Source organism: Raphanus sativus, chromosome 4 (assembly GCF_000801105.2).
Source record: "Raphanus sativus cultivar WK10039 chromosome 4, ASM80110v3, whole genome shotgun sequence".
NCBI classification, from domain to species: Eukaryota; Viridiplantae; Streptophyta; class Magnoliopsida; order Brassicales; family Brassicaceae; genus Raphanus; species Raphanus sativus.
This window is the reverse complement of record NC_079514.1, coordinates 4,172,185-4,189,149: the sequence shown is the minus strand read 5'-3', so window position 1 is coordinate 4,189,149 and position 16,965 is coordinate 4,172,185.

Genomic DNA, 16,965 nt, shown 5'->3' with positions numbered 1-16,965 from the left:
TAGCATATACAGTAAAGTGATTTATTAAAAAAATTAAAAGTCTCAGAGGATTATTTTTTTTTGGAATAAAAAGAAGGAAAACTTGATGATGTCTCGTTGCAAGAAAATAATATATAAAGCTGAGTATCATATATATGTGAAGCAAAAAGATCGAGAAGGATATCTGGGAGATCTAAGAGTGGTTACAAGTTGAACTACGTGACACAGGTACATAAAATCATAACATAAGATTGTGATCCAGTTTTGACCAATATATGTCCAATTGTCCATCCACAATATAAATTCGTGGAGGATCTTAATCCCACATATCAAAACAGGAGTTATAAAATTTAATTATAAGTTAAATGCTCAAATAATCGAGTGAGTAAACAAACTTATATTAGTATATTACATATTTTTGTCGACAATTAATCAAAGTTTAAAATCAGTACGAGTTTATCAAATGTGTTTAACAGAGTGTTGTTAATTCAAATTTGCGTTGGTCATAGTTATAATTTATTGTCCAAACTAAAAAACTTACTCCTTTTTAACTCAAAAGTACTCGATCTTTTTAGTATAATCATAACTCGTACGGCAAAATATAGTATTGAAATTCGAGAAATCGATGCTTAGACTAACAGAAGTTTATCTCCAGTTACAATCGAAAATGCTGTAAATATCTGCTAGCCAGAAGCGTATTTTATCAATGGATGGTGATTAGTTTAGTGGAATTTGGAAATTTTCAAAGGTAGTAGTTTAAATTTTTGTTTTTGAAGAGCTAGTACGTTCACGCCTTAAACGTAATACTGTCAATACTTGATTCCGAGTTATGAATTGAAATTAAGACCTAATAATAATTAATCGGGACTCGTGGTCTGGTGGTAAATGAACCTCGGCTGAAGTGTCCACCATCACGAATTCGAGCCTCGGTCATAACGGATTTAACATGGTTTCTGTTTGGCTTCCAGGACTTTTCTTGCCAGTTCCGGTTGAACGCGGTAGGATAGTCGGATTAAATGAGAGGTCCGGATATCTGAATTATAAAAAAAAAACCTAATAATAGAAGTGTTATGGTCGCTATTTTGCCCACACACCAATATTAAGATTTTGTGTAAAGATTTGCTGTTTGTTTGTTTGTTTGGACAGGTGACTAGAGGGTATTAACCGGCATAACAATATGATTAACTAAAAATTAATCAAGTTAGCTAGAAGAAGATAACGAAAATAAAGTAAACTTACAGTGCACGTATACATAGAGGATATATACAGGTGCTCTTACATATGGGTATATATTTTGTATTTACGTAATAGACTAGTGACTAGTGTAACTTGCATGTGATCAACTATTGATCAAAAAAAAAAACTTGCATGTGATCAAACCCACGACTACCAGCTTAAGATTCGGAAACGAAACTGTAGAAAACAAAAGGTTAATGAAACTGTAGATTTACTTACACTAACAACAAAGACGTAGGTAGTATTGTGGCGATCCTTTGCGCCCTTTAAAGAAAAATTATCTTCCTTGGAAGAGACGTTGGTTCCATTTTCTCAACAAAAAAAAAGACGTTGGTTCGAACGGAGAGACATGAGATTCGGTCAAGAACTCTTAAGAATTCCAATTTAACCACTAAAAAGAATCTTGATCGAATCTTGGGTTCGATTTGGTTTTGGTTCTGGTTCTGGTTCGGTTCGGTAATAAAACATAAAGATTAACATAGAATCACCATCATAAACTGAAAAATAAAATAAATCATCTATTGTTTAGGTTTTTACGTATAGTTTTCAGAATAATCGGGTTATCAAAACGATTCTAGATGCAAACCGAACCCAGTCCAATACCCATAGATTTTTGTAACTTTAACCATTGGTTAAATATCTTAGATTTGAAACCGAACCAAATTGGTCCATTTCAGATCTGATCCGATTTGGGTATTCGGATCCGGTCAAAAGTCAAAAGTCGCAAGCCTAAGGTTTACTATGCAATGTATAATAATAAGACCGTCACATCGTTTTCCAAACTGAAATTTTTATGAACGTGATTTATTATTTGGGGATAGACATTGTGGCGATCCACATTCAGGATCAAGATTTACATATACATTTCATGTTGTTATTTTCCGAAACACATGTTAGACGCAAAAATTTGGGAAATTAATGACATGTAGTTGATTTCTTCTAGTTTATTGTCATAGATTCTCTTCAAACCATGCTGGACTATGTCTTCCACAAAAAGACAAGCCAGTGGATTGTTACATATTGTGTGTAATTTCATAGGAACATAGAACCAATTTAGTCACCAATTGATTGATTCACACATATATACGTGCATAATAAAATTGTAATCAATTACTAATTCTAACACGAAATCTTCGAGCAGAAGTTCATGGTATCTTATGGACCAATCATTGAAGTATCCACTAATTTTAATACTAGCACAGTAACTGGTTTAATTTAATACTATAAAATAATATAGAAAGTTGCAAGTTGTAATAGAGAACGTGAAAGAGAAGCGGAGTTTGACGACTGTTTGTGCGGCTAACAAGGAGAGCATCTTCATGTAAATATACGAGACATGCATCAAACGATATCTGTTTTTTTGTGTGAAAGCAGCATCAAACGATATTGCAATCTATAATCTATGTTATTTATTAAGTATATAATCTAGCTGTATATTGTTATAACATTCTTCTGTTAGTCTACATTTTTTCGTTAATATGCGGATTTCACTGAAGCGGTTACATTTGTAACATGTTTAATATCGCTGAACTACTCAACTCAAATTACGAAGTACTAACGCTAAACAACTTTCTAGTAGTCTTTTTGATTACACGAATGTTAATGAATTTATAGTAGTCTTTCTGATTGAAGACTTGTCTTATTAATCTATATATATTTGCCATGATTATAGTATCTTTAAAAATGATAAATTCCACAACAATCATAACCAGTAGAATGAAACTTTTTTTTTTTGTCACGAACCAGTAGAATGAAACTAAACATGAACAAACATGGAATAAGAGCAATATCATTGATAAAAGAACCATTGAGTATTTCAAACAAAAAACGTATTAATATTTTAAACTGTTTTGTTAAATAATTAAGTTTTAATTTGAAAAAGAAAAGTAAAATAGACAAAAAATAAGTGGTGTTAAGGGTTCTCATGAATTTCTCAAAGTATCTTATTTAAGGACCCCTTCTCATCATTTACTTCCTTTTCTAGTGTTTTGTTATTTTTATTATGAAAACCTTTTTTTAGATAATCCTAATGCCTGATGGACATGCTAGTAGCAACTAAATCTAATGGATGTTATAAAATATAAACTAAATTGAAAAGATCCTAATACCTAACGATTTGCTGTAATCAAAATAAACGATATTGTGAAAAGTCGTATCTTCCGCAGTATCATCTGTCCAATGAGAAGAGGCCACGAGTATATATGTTTCATTCTTCTTGTCACTTGTCAGAAATGGATTAACTCATCATCTTCAGTTGGTAAGTCGTATCTTCTGACTTCTGATTCCACCATAGCTTATATCATGTAAAGTATTCAGAAACGCGTTATGACATGCAAAAATATTCGAAACGTGTTTGTACGAACACGTTGTTGTACTGTGCAACACAAGTTCTCCACTGCCAGTGCTATTTATCTTGTCTGGTATTCATTTTCTTTCTTTTTCATGTCTAAACAAAACCATAAGCTATACAAGAATTATATTTACAACTTGAAATATAAAAAAACTCGAAAGTATAAAACTTCGAACATTTTTGTATTCATTTTGGACAATAAGATAATAGATAACAAAAAAGTGTTGATGTCATAGCTTAACAAATGTCAATTATTGCTTAGTAATTATATTTATTTATATTACTCCTTCAATTTTTATGTAAATCGTTTTATATATGTACACGTAGATTAATAAAATAATTAATTTTTATATTTTCTAAACAAAAACATCATTAATTATTTATCTAACTATAATCTAACCGGTAATAAAATAAAATGTATCATTGGTCAAATAATATTAATTGTTAAATTTTACATAAAAACCAAAAAACGTCATACAAGTTGGAACCAATTTTTTCCCTAAAACAACTTATATTAAAAACAGAGTATTATTCTATATGCATATGAAGCCAAAACTTGCCTTTTCATTGAGATCTTTAGCACATTGGTGTACCTTCATAATTCAATTATTGTTCATTTTTACTCTGTAACTATGGACAGTTAGGGGAAATCAATAGTCTCAATATTCACAAAAAAATCAGTAGCACCTTAAATATATAAAAAATCATGAACTTAAATACATTTATCCGGCCAAAATTATTTGCATTCACACGCTGATCACGTTATGAGGATACGGTCCAGTTCACGATTACAGGATCCATATGACTGCCGAGATAAGATTCTTGATATATTCTTTACTTTGGCGTTAATTGTGTTTATATTTGTATGGGTTATTTAATATTTAATCTTCTAAAACTATGACTTTGATTGATAATCCTGAAAAATGTACTACTACAACAAAAAAGAAGTTCCGATAATCAATTTATTAATCAACGGTTAAGTGGGAAAATATATATATATATATATTTTTTATAAAACCATCTATATTACCGTTACTATATTATTCTGCAATTAACCATATCAATAATTCAAATTACTTACCACTAAAAGACCCCATGCACAAGGTCTATTTAATTAATTAAAATTCATATATATATATATATATATAAATGTAATATACAGTATGTCCTATTCTTAACATTTTATTAAAAAATATCAAGAAATATTTAAAACATGCTTTTGTACAATATTTGTTTGGTAACCGGATCATATTAACTAACCGAATTATTATAAGCTAGTAGTATTTTTTGCATCTACATTATATTGACTAAATATGCATTTATAGGAAAACTCTTCCACTTTGACAAGTCCAGTGACACTATTTATTAGCTTGCAAGTTGCATTTATAGGAGTAAATGCTAATGATTCATAAATATGACACTGAAGTCTATGTATTTTGTTGCTCAAAAAGAGGTCTATGTATTTTAATTTCATACTCCCTCTGTTCCATTTTATGTGATGTTTTAGGTTATTGCACATAGATTAAGAAAACACATATTTTTATGTAGTTTATCTTGGTAACATAAAAATACATTAAATAAAATTAGTTTAACCAATAATAAAAAAGTACAGTATTTTATAATTGGTCATAAAATTCAAATCATATTAAATTCTACCTAGATTAGTGAGAACATCACTTAAAATGGGACAAAATAAAAATCCTAAAACACCACTTAAAGTGGGACAGAGGGAGTATTGTTATAGCGATTAAACGCTATATATAATCACCGATTAGTAGTTATACTTGTTCGTGATTTCGATGGTCCCAAATTTAGGGAAATAAAATTTTGTTAAATTGATGCTCCTTGGTATTGGGATTCCAACATAAATTTGATGATTTACACTTGCATTATCAGCCAAGCTCTGGAACAATTGACTACTATTATTATACTCATTGGAACTTGCGAAAGAATGCATTTGCATATACAGATGGGGACTTCATTCATTTTTTCCTGCAGAAATAGGTGTATTTTTAAACTATGAATGGCTGTATAATAATTGTGAGACTATAGTTGTAAATATGACCAAGAACACAGTAGTGTCTCGATAATTAAAAATACACATGGAGTATGTCAAGTTGTTTGTAATAATATCTTAGAATTAAGTAGTACACTTGATTATGATCTTCAATCATTGTTAAATAATGCATGAATGGGTCTCAATATGTGCATGTACTATATCCGTTTTATTTTATATGTCGTTTTAAATTTATGAACATAAATTAAAAAAAATTGATTTTACATATTTTCAAAATAAAAATATCATTACATATACACTTAACTATATTTTAACCATAAAAAAAAACAATTAGGAGAATATTTTTAATAAATTATACATTAAATTCTAAAACCAGTATATATTAGGAGGCTTCACTTTAGCAAATGAAGAAAATAAATCATCAACCAACATTGCTAATAGCTTCCACTTGGACACTGATTCTCATGTTCAAATATAAAAAGATAGAAAAAGGAAAAAATAATACTTAAATAAATAAATGTAAAGGAGAGATCAGTCCGTCCGGTCTGTCCAATTATGCTCAGAAATAAGCACAAGAAAATATATAAAGTATTCCTTTTTTGTACTCCCTCAGTTTCAAAAAAAAATGCATATCCTAAATTAAAATATATTAAATTTGATTGTAAATACATTTTTTGTGAATAATAATTTTTCATAATTTTTAATCAATAAAAATCCAATAAATACTATTCATTTTTTTAAGTTAACAATTTTTTATTAAATAATACATTTAAAAGTAAAAAAAAATATTTTTTAAAACAATTTTTTTTTAGAATGTAAATCTTTATGAAACGGAGGGAGTAACATATAATCTACTCCTTTAGTTGACCATTTCAAGACAGTTAATTTTACTGATGTCAACTATATATGTATTTTGGTAATATAAATAGTGAAATAATTAGTTGAACATTTTTCTCGAACAATCATGCTTTTATATTTGTGGAGTTTACATTCATATTAATCTATCATCTGATTATCTTTAATGCATGTGACTAAGAGTAAATTGTAATTTGTACTGCTAACAAGAAATATGTACGAACGCCTGCGTCTACGGTTTACAATATAGATAGATGTCTGGTTTCACAGAGTAACTCCAAGTACCCAATTAGATTTAGATGAAGGAAACATACAACAGATAAAACATGTGATAGATTAAAATTGTTGCTACGCGTGCAACTTAGTTTTAAATGTTCAAGTTGCTTTACGGATTTATTGACAGATATCTTCAGATATCGAGTTATGCAGTACTTTAATAAAAATGTGTGTTTGGCGCATTTCTTTGGACACGAAGGTTGAATGTTATGGGTCTCCTCTATATTTACTAAAGTTTCCTCTACATTTCTTTGGACACGAAGGTTGAATGTTACGCGTGCAACATATCTCCTCTATATTTACTAAAGTCTCTAAAAAAAATAAGGGTTAATTTGTGTAATAGCCATTTTTAGAGTAAAATTAAGAATATGATAATGATGTTGACATAATTAGATCACCTAGCTTTTTTCTCTTTTTCTTCCGGTTTTCTCCTTTTCTTAAGTAAGTTGACGGTGATCCTTTGTCACTTAAATGAAAAAATGTGTGGTTAAAATGATGGTGATTATAGCATCCACGATGATAGTGATAATATAATATAAATAGAATAGAACATGCTACTAAATGGTATAGTTGATGTTAATAAAATTATAAAATAGTTTAATGTATATCCAAATTTTTTATAAACAAAATTTAAAATACTAATTACTACACCCTAAAAGAAAATATAAACTCTAATTCAAATATAAAAATATGCAAATAGTATACAATATAAAATATTATTAAAACAAAATAATAATAAATAAATAGTATAGCACAAATAGATAAAATTTGGAAATGTATATGATTGCAGATAATATTTATTCCAATATCAACCTAAACCTTCCATAAACTAAACTTAAAACACTAATCACTAAACTCTAAAGAGAAATATAAACCCTAACCCAAATACAAAACATGCATATAATACATAATATGAAGTATTATCAGAATAGAATAATAATAAATGAAATACCATAGTACATATCGTTTAAATTTTAAAAACTAAATCCAAAATAGAAATATAAATCCAAACCTTCAATAAACCCAAAATAGAAATATAAAACACTAATCACTAAACTCTAAAAAAATATAAACCCTAATCCAAATACAAAACATTCACATAATACATAATATGAAGTATTATCAAAATAGAATAGTAATAAATGAAATAGCATAGAACATATTGTGCAAATTTTACAAACTAAACCCAAAATAGAAATATAAATCCAAACCTTCAATAAACTAAACCAAATAGAAATATAAACTCTTATCTAAATATCAAAATATACACATATTACATAATAAGAATCATTATTAAAATAAAATAGTAACAACGAAGTAACATAATCATTTTGTTCAAATAGCATAGTATAATTGAAACTTACAGTACATAGTATTGTGGGAGATAAATGGAGAATAAGTGTATAAAGTTTATTAACTGGCAAGTAGGGGTAATATCGTATATATTATAGTAGTAATGGAGGGTGTTTTTTAAGTTAGATACCTAATTATGATTTATTTCATGGCTATCCATCTCAATTGTCCAAAAAATAAACCGTACAAAAAGAAAAAAAAAACAGTTTTTTTTTTGATGATGCATTTTTATTGTACACGTACTGTTCTAGCTTGAATATAATTTAAATTTTATTTTTAAAATAAAATAAATCAGGACGGATTATCAAAACTGGCTTATATTAGAACAGCTCCAACGTTGGTATTTGCTATAATGTCTAAAAAAATTTAAAATAGAAAAATAAGAAAAAATTGAGAGCACACATATTTTCTCTAACATTTCAGAACATTTTTTTCTATTGTCCCAAAGCTTTTGATAACAAAATCACAACTAAACAAGAACAATCTCTTTAGTGTTTAAGAAAATTAACTCAAAAACTTAAACTTCTCGCAATCTCAAATTTCTCAAATCTCTCTCACAAAAATAACATCATATCTCGAAATCTTTATATGTAGATGCGTATAATCCTAATCATATAAGTTATCATATAAATAGATATTTTCTAAACTCATTATCATTATCTCTTTATAATCTTAACACAACTAGGATTAGGATCTTCTTTCAAGTTTACTTGTAATGGTCAATTAATTTTGTTAAACAAGAAAACATTTTTTTATAACTTTTAAGAACTTTAGAAGGTGTTTGACAAAAAAAAAAAGAACTTTAGAAGGTATTCACCGTTAGGTGTGCTTTTGCTAGCTTAGAAAAAGCTTATCTCGGGTTCAGGACTACGTTCAGCCCTCTCTCCTAGTAATATAAACAGTATGACTTCTAAAGGTTAAAGAGATCCAAGGAGCATAATCCAAATTCATACAGGTTTCAAAGGACAAAACTACTTCGCATTTCTTGAATCAGTTTTTCACTTTTAATGGAAAATTAGAGATTGACCCGCTCGCCCGAGCGGGTATAACTTTAATAAAATTATATTGCTTTTAATTAGTGGTATATATTTTTAGATGTTGTCCGAAAAATTTAGGATAGCTGAATCGGATCCATATCCATCTGATCCGTAATTCTAGTATTCAGATTCGGATCATGCTTTCGGATATCCTGGTTTCAAATATCATTCTAGACATTATGGTAGCAGCGAGTGTCCAATTTTAAATCCGTAAAAATAATTATTTAAAAAAATAGAAAATTCTAAAAAATATTACATAAATTAAATATTTTTATAAAATTTATGAAGATAATATAATTAAAATACAATTTAATATTATAAGACTAATTATATATAATAATATATTAAATATAATTATTAATAAAATTAAAAATTTAATATATTTTAAAAATGCAGATTTGAATCCGGATATCTGATCTAAAGGTAAAGATATCAGGATCCAGATTTTAGTTTTGATGGATGCAAGATTTTACTATCCGGATTCAGTTTTGGATATCTCGGATATCCAATTTCGAGAACGAATCTGGATCTGAATCCCGTATAATAAATCCCAAACTTATATATTTTAACATAAATATAGCACACATCACAAAGGCTAAAATAATCAGAATATTTTAATTAAAAAGGCAAAATGACATTTCTTCCTCTAGGGTTAAATAATATATACTTATGATTTAAATTTTAGGTGTAGCTTAAAGGTGAGGTTTAATATTTTTTAAATTAATATTTAAATTTTAAAACTTTAGTAATAAAAATAGATTCGAAATGTTTTTAGATTAAAAATCTGAATTGTAAATGTAATTTTTGAAAAAAATCTTATTACTTTTAATTATTTGATTTAAATATTATTTATATTTATATATCTATAAAGTAAGTATAGAAGGATCTTTTACTTCTTTAGTCGGTTATGTATAAAAATTATTTTATTTAATACTTAATATTACACTAATAAATCAGGTTTTAATAACTTATTTTGGTTTATAATTTGAAAATGATAAAGTAACAAAAAAACTTATTTTGCGACTTGATATAACAGTCTCGGTGTTCCAATTTATTTAAATCATTTTATGCAAATATTGGAATTGTGATGATACGTAAGATGAATCTCAATTTTCATGGTTGAAGAGGCACAAATGTAATTATTGGGTCAACTAAATGTTATGGGCTAGTCCTATCGTTATGTATCATTAGTATTGTGTGAAAGCCTTTTATGAAGATTAAGAAATACGTAGAGTTAATCAATATCGGTGGCAATCAACTGTAATATTTGTGCAATTTTCAGGGTTAAATACTATTTGTACTTCCCCTTTAATAGATTAGATAGATACAATTTATTGTTAGCTGTGAGTTACGAACTTTAATATGACTGAGTGGGTTTGATATTTCATGATTTAATGAACATAGTAAATGAACCTAGAAAGCCCTTTGGATTACGTTCAGATAGTTGCATTGCATCTAAAATAGGCCAAGTCCCAGTTGTCTATTCGAATGTGGACCGCCAACTATATGGGCCTATGTAGTCCTTTTTAAAGCGTCTCCACTAAATGAATTTGCCACTTTAGAAACAATCTGAAGCTCTTGTTGATCGTGCTTGCTTTCCTTGCTAAAGTGTAAGCCTATCTGTTGCATGTTCTTTGAATAGCTCTAACTTTCACTCTCACAAATCTATTAGTGTCCGTCATAGATCTCACTTATTAATTTTCGTCTTAAAGTTTTCACGAAGGATTGTAAACAAAGAATACACTGTTCTTAAAACATTTCCAGAAAACATTCTATAATTTCAAATATGAATAGTAAAACTTCAAATATAGAGTGTCACAATTCAAATCTTCAAATTTGAAGTTTCATATTTTTCATGCATTTTGGTTATTATATTTACATATTATATTTATAATTCTTAAATATTTTGTCATTTAATCTTTTTAATCCTTTAAAAATTTAACTCATAAATATTTCAAATTTGCTTTTATAATTTTATTTTTTTAGAAATATAATTAAATAAAAAACTTTAAAATAAGTTTTATTTAAAACTAGATTTAGATAACAACAATATTAGAAAAGAAAATTAACAAATGCAATAATAAATCATATATGGAAGTATTACGAAAATAGTTTTATATAATTTTGTATTTCTATGTAAAATTATATATTTTACTGTATCATTTTATTAAATAATATTTCTATAACATATTTATATATGTGCTATTTATTTATAAAATTTTATAAATTTAAATTAAGTATCATAAATATAAGTACCATAGTGTAAAATACAAATATTTTTAAGTTAGTTTTGAAGTTTTATTTTTGGAAAAGACTAATTTAAAATTTTAAATATAAAATTTGAAATTTTTTAAAATAAAAAGTGTTTTTGAAAATGCTCTTAGAATTCTTAAGAGACAGCATATCTACGCCAATAAATATCTCAGGGTGGAGCTTTTGGCTGGTAGTCTGGTACCACACGACCATCGTTAACCCTAATTTCTTAACTGGTGTTCTTAATTTCGGTTATGGTTTTAGTTTTTTTTTATATTTTAATTAAAAAGATGTATGAACTATCTTTTAAACAAGAGATAAAAGAGCAGTTTCTTAACCGAACCGAAAAGAGAAAAAAAAAAAACAAAAAGTGTTAATAGATGCACCAATGATGGTCTAGTTTTTTTTTCTTTTGTCGACCCCAATGATGGCCTAGTTATACACACGAACATGTGAACTTAAAAAGAAATCGTATATTTGATCCAAAAAAGACATCGTATTTAAGACATTTTATTGAAGGATTAAATTTTCAGCCTAGTGCATTTATATTCGTAATGTAATTAAGTCTTACTTAGGTTTATAAAGAGTTTTGATAGGCTAAGAGAGTTGGTAATTACAAGGTCTAACGTAGGATTTAAATGATTTTAATAAAATAAGTGATTAAAATATATAAATTAACTATATGATAAAAACAAATTTAAATGGTTTTAATAAAATAACTGACTAAAATTATAATAATAAAAAGAATTATTTGAAACCTAATATATATATTTTAAACATAAAAGATCATTTTATATATATTGTGTTGTTATCTGAAATTATTATTTAATAATAATAAGTTAAAATTAAAAAAAAAAACAGAAAACACATAATTAAAGATTAATCAAGAAAAATTATTAATTTTATATAACTGAAGAAGGAACAATTAGTTTATACTACTATTTTCAAATCGATTTTCCTTCTCTCACGTTAAAAATTAGAGCGTTTAAAATCTTCATTACCTTTAATAAATAATTAGATTATATTTGTTAATATAGAATTACTCGCAAATTAAAAATGAATTTCATTAATTTGATTCTCATCATTATCTAAAAAATTATATATTATATGATCTAAAAATAAATATAAATACATGTATATATTTTTATGTATATATGAATATTTTCAAAAAATTTACATAAAAAAACAATCTTATTAAAATAAAAAGTTTATTTTATATAAATTAATATTTAATTAATTTTTAAATATATCAAAGAGATGAAAATAATTTATTTTAATGATTCTCGAATTGATAGTATATTTATTTAGTAATTTTTAAAATTATTAAGCCCGCGACTTCGGGCAAAACACTTAGTTTATATATACTGTGTATGGAAAACAAAAAGGCCATTTCGACGTGGTTGAACCAAATTGCTACCTGGACCTCGACAATCTTTAGTAACAACGGTTGATTAACTAAATGTAAAGAGTTAATAATAACGGACCTTAACTAGAAAATAAAGTTAGCCCATTTGAACTTAAAGTTTGGATGGAGTTAGTCCACCGGGGGATGGGGAAGACCCTTGAAGGAGTCAGTCCGTGGACTTTCGTGGATTTTACGTGGTTATGCTTCTTTCATCATGAATTTAAAAACAAAAATTAAAAATTTAATTTAATTTAAATATTACATTTTTATTTAATTCTCAAAATCGTATTTATATATATATTAATTAACCTTTAGTTTATCAAAACATTGTTATTTTAGATTTTAGATTTAAAAATTTGTTATAACCGAGATCAAACTAAAACACTGAAACACATCAGTGAATATTTCAACGACCATACTAAAGCCATCTTTTGTACTAGTAATGTAAACATTAGTTTATATATATATTTTATTTTATCAAATAAATATCATCAAGCCATTTATTTTTTAATATTATCAAATAAATATATAAATTATTTATGCATTTAAATAAATTTTTTGAAACCTTCTTTAATAAATTTAGTTTAATTAATATTTCTTTAAATATTTAATGTTATATTATTATTAAAAATTAAATATATGTAAAATTTAAAAAAAAATTATGTCCATAGAGTAACATTTATAAGTTAAATTTGACTTAATATTTCATTTTTATAATATTACAATATATCTAAATTGTTTTTCACTTTATATATAATTGTAGATATATTTGTTAAAACTATAAAAAATTGATAAGATTTATTTGATAAAATCAAAACGTACATATAAATTAATGTTTACACCACTAATACAAAAAAGTTACTCTGGTGGATTAAAATGAGGTGATTACCAGCCTTCCTGGATGTTTTCGGTGGGTTTCTTGACGTACATATAACTCAGATTTTCAGGACGGTCTTTAGGTGATAGTCGAAAGTCCATTAGAATATCCATATGCCATCATCATCAAAAAAATACAAGAAAGTTACTCTGCACTAGTGGCAAGATGTTCACTGATGTGTTCTAGTAATTCAAACCCAGTAGAAACAAAATTTTAGTTTTTTAGATTTTGAACGGTGTTATTTTGAAAAGTTAACGTTTGATTAATACTTTTTACGATTAATATATATAGACACGATTTTAAAGATTTTCATATATGATTTTGATTTTTTTTCAAAGTTTATAATGAAATAAGCACTACTTCAAAGTCTATAAAAAAACACTGCACGTAGAGTTTGTGTTGAGATATGAGATGTCTTTTTCCGAGGGGAGGTGGGTGGTTTTGGACAGGGTAGTGTTGTTAAGATTTTGGTTAACTAGAGCTACGTGGTAGTCTGTGGTTGGTTAGTCGCTTTGTAGTTAGCGAACTTAAGTTATGGAATGCGGCTACTTGACCTTCTCAACCAACCACAGATGTCAACTAAACCTCATTGCATAACTTCACTTATTGATTCTAATTTAATATAAGTACCAAAAAGCCTCCTTTTTTCTTTTGGAATTTGTTTTTAGCTTTACAATATGATTTGGGTAGGCTTTCCCTACATTGTTCGTCTGATTAGTGACCAACATGTGTAGTAGATTTTTCGTCAGTAAAATATTAAATTAAAAAAAACAAGAAAAAATAGTGTTTTCAAAAATCTTTTGAGGAATAGATCGTAAAGAAATAGAAAAAATGTAAACTACTCAACTGGTCACCGATACGCTACTAAGGGTTCAACTTCAAGGTCAGCCGGCCAAAGCAACAAGACTGGTATCTCGTTTGACTTTCTCATATTTACTTTTCTTTTTTTGCTTAAGCTTTGCCATATTTTACTTGGGAGAAGATAACATATGCATTCTAACGTACAAAAAATAAAGTAAACACTAGATCTCGGTATATATTAATATAATAGATGAGATGTGTCTATCACTTTTTAAAACAAAATATTTTTTCCGTTTATTTTTTATTGGATATGTTATTTCAAACTTTCACATTTATTTGTATATTCTTCTATATTTTTGGATCATTATTACATTTTTTAACTTATAAATATATATAAAGATCGGTAAAATATTTTTATTGTCACCTCCAATAATATTGTAAAATTTCACAAATTTTGAAAGTTTTTAACAAATTAAACTTTTAGTTCATAAATTTATATTATCGAGTATATTTGAGGTTGTTCAAACATAATAGCATTAAAGTATACTTGTTCTCCATCAAATAGATTGTTTCAAAATTTCTCATGTGTTTGTTTCTTCTTATATATTTTTTATTTGTTGGATTAGTATTTCATTATTGAATAAATAAATAGAAATAGAATTTGGAAAATATTAAAATATTATCATTTCCAAAGATAATAAAACATTTATCAAAATAACAAAGTTAACAAAAACTAAACTTAAAGCTTCGTGTATAAATTTATAAATAATTTAACTAGACATTTTTCAGTGAACTATATAATTTTTAAGTTAAGTTTGAAAGATTTAAATAGTATACATACGGGTTAAGTATTCTTTAAAATATACTATGGGTCAAGTATTCTTTAAAAAAATGCGGTTACTATTTTTCTTGTTTTATCTACAAATAGATCGGATAAATCTTTTGTTTTGATTATATAAAATGTCACATGATCAAGTTTCAATTATTTGATATGTTATTTGTTACATAATTATATAAAACTTTCGGGTACATGAATCGTTGATTATTTTTGTCGGTATATGAATTATTGATTATTTTTGTAGTGTGTATAGTATAAAAAAAATATATTTGGCAACATCTGACACAGCCATTTTATGTTTCTAAATAAGTTAAACAATGGCTATACACTGAAATTTGTACGTGAACAAGATTTTATATTTAACAATTATATTTTCTTTAAAATATTTCTAAACATATAAAGTGGCCCAATATTTTTTAGTTTTTTGATAAAGTCATAAAATCATTTAGTTATAACATTTCAATATCTAAAATTAGTTTTTAAAATTATTGCAAGTTTTAATTTATTTTTACTATAAAAAAACTTTTATGTGTTATGAAACAGACTATATATAAACATAATCCATTTAATTAATTAACAGATTTGAGCTTTAACTATTTTTTTTGGAAAAAGCCAACCACTTTTTACCTAGTGGAAGGTCCTTTGCGGGTGATAAAAAAATCTCATCATCTTCTCTGTTTTTCAATACTCACCGAAAGAAGTTTACAAACTTCAATAGCTAATCAAAAAACGCATAATCTTCTGTATCTATCAAACGGTTGTTCTATATATCTTCTTCATCTGTCGATTTTACATTCAAGGTTAGTTAATTAATTACTTTTTCTTATGTTAAAAGTTGAGATGATATAATATTTAGGGATTTATTGGTGAAATTTTCACTTTGTATTGATCTGCTGTCAGATCTCAAGTCTCAATGCATGTATCAGCTGTATATTTCCTATATTTGGAGATGAATTCAAAAGCCAGACTCATGCATTTTGACAGCAAAAAACGTTGCTTTGGTCTCGACAGGGAAAGATATATACCTTTTAAAAAAAAAAATTCTGGTAACTAATCAAACCAGCTGTTGTAATTGTTTTCCAAAAAAATCTTGTTTTCACATGTGTTACTTCCTTTCTCTATATAAAGTACTTTTCATTAGTAGAAAACGTATATGATTGATGAAAGTTCGTGACAATTTTATTAGTCTGCTGTAATTCCAACTTACAATTTTATTTCTTTAATTAATCATCTTAATGTCACTATAAATTGAATTGATTTCATTGTTGTATTGATGGTTTGAATGGGTTGAACTTTCGTTGCTAGTGAACCACCACTATTGCATTTTAAATTTTTGCTATCTTGAATAAGTTTTCTAAAAAAATTATGATTTCTATTCGCAGGTGGCAAACATGATTTACTATAATCTAATATGAATAATTTATTAAGGATTGAATATGTGTTTGTTAACCAAGCTTGATTTATAGGAGTTGATTCATATATATTATAATGATATATTATTAAGAGTTTATTTTTAGTGAGGGTCTATTTCTAAAAAACTACACATGAATAAAGGTTGTGAATTCTCTTTTATTGTAATAGATATGCATTCAACAATCAATACATAAACCTAGTAAATCATAAAATCCTAGAATTATGGATCCGCATTGTTTTTTTTTTTTTTTTTTTTTAATTCCAATTTATATATT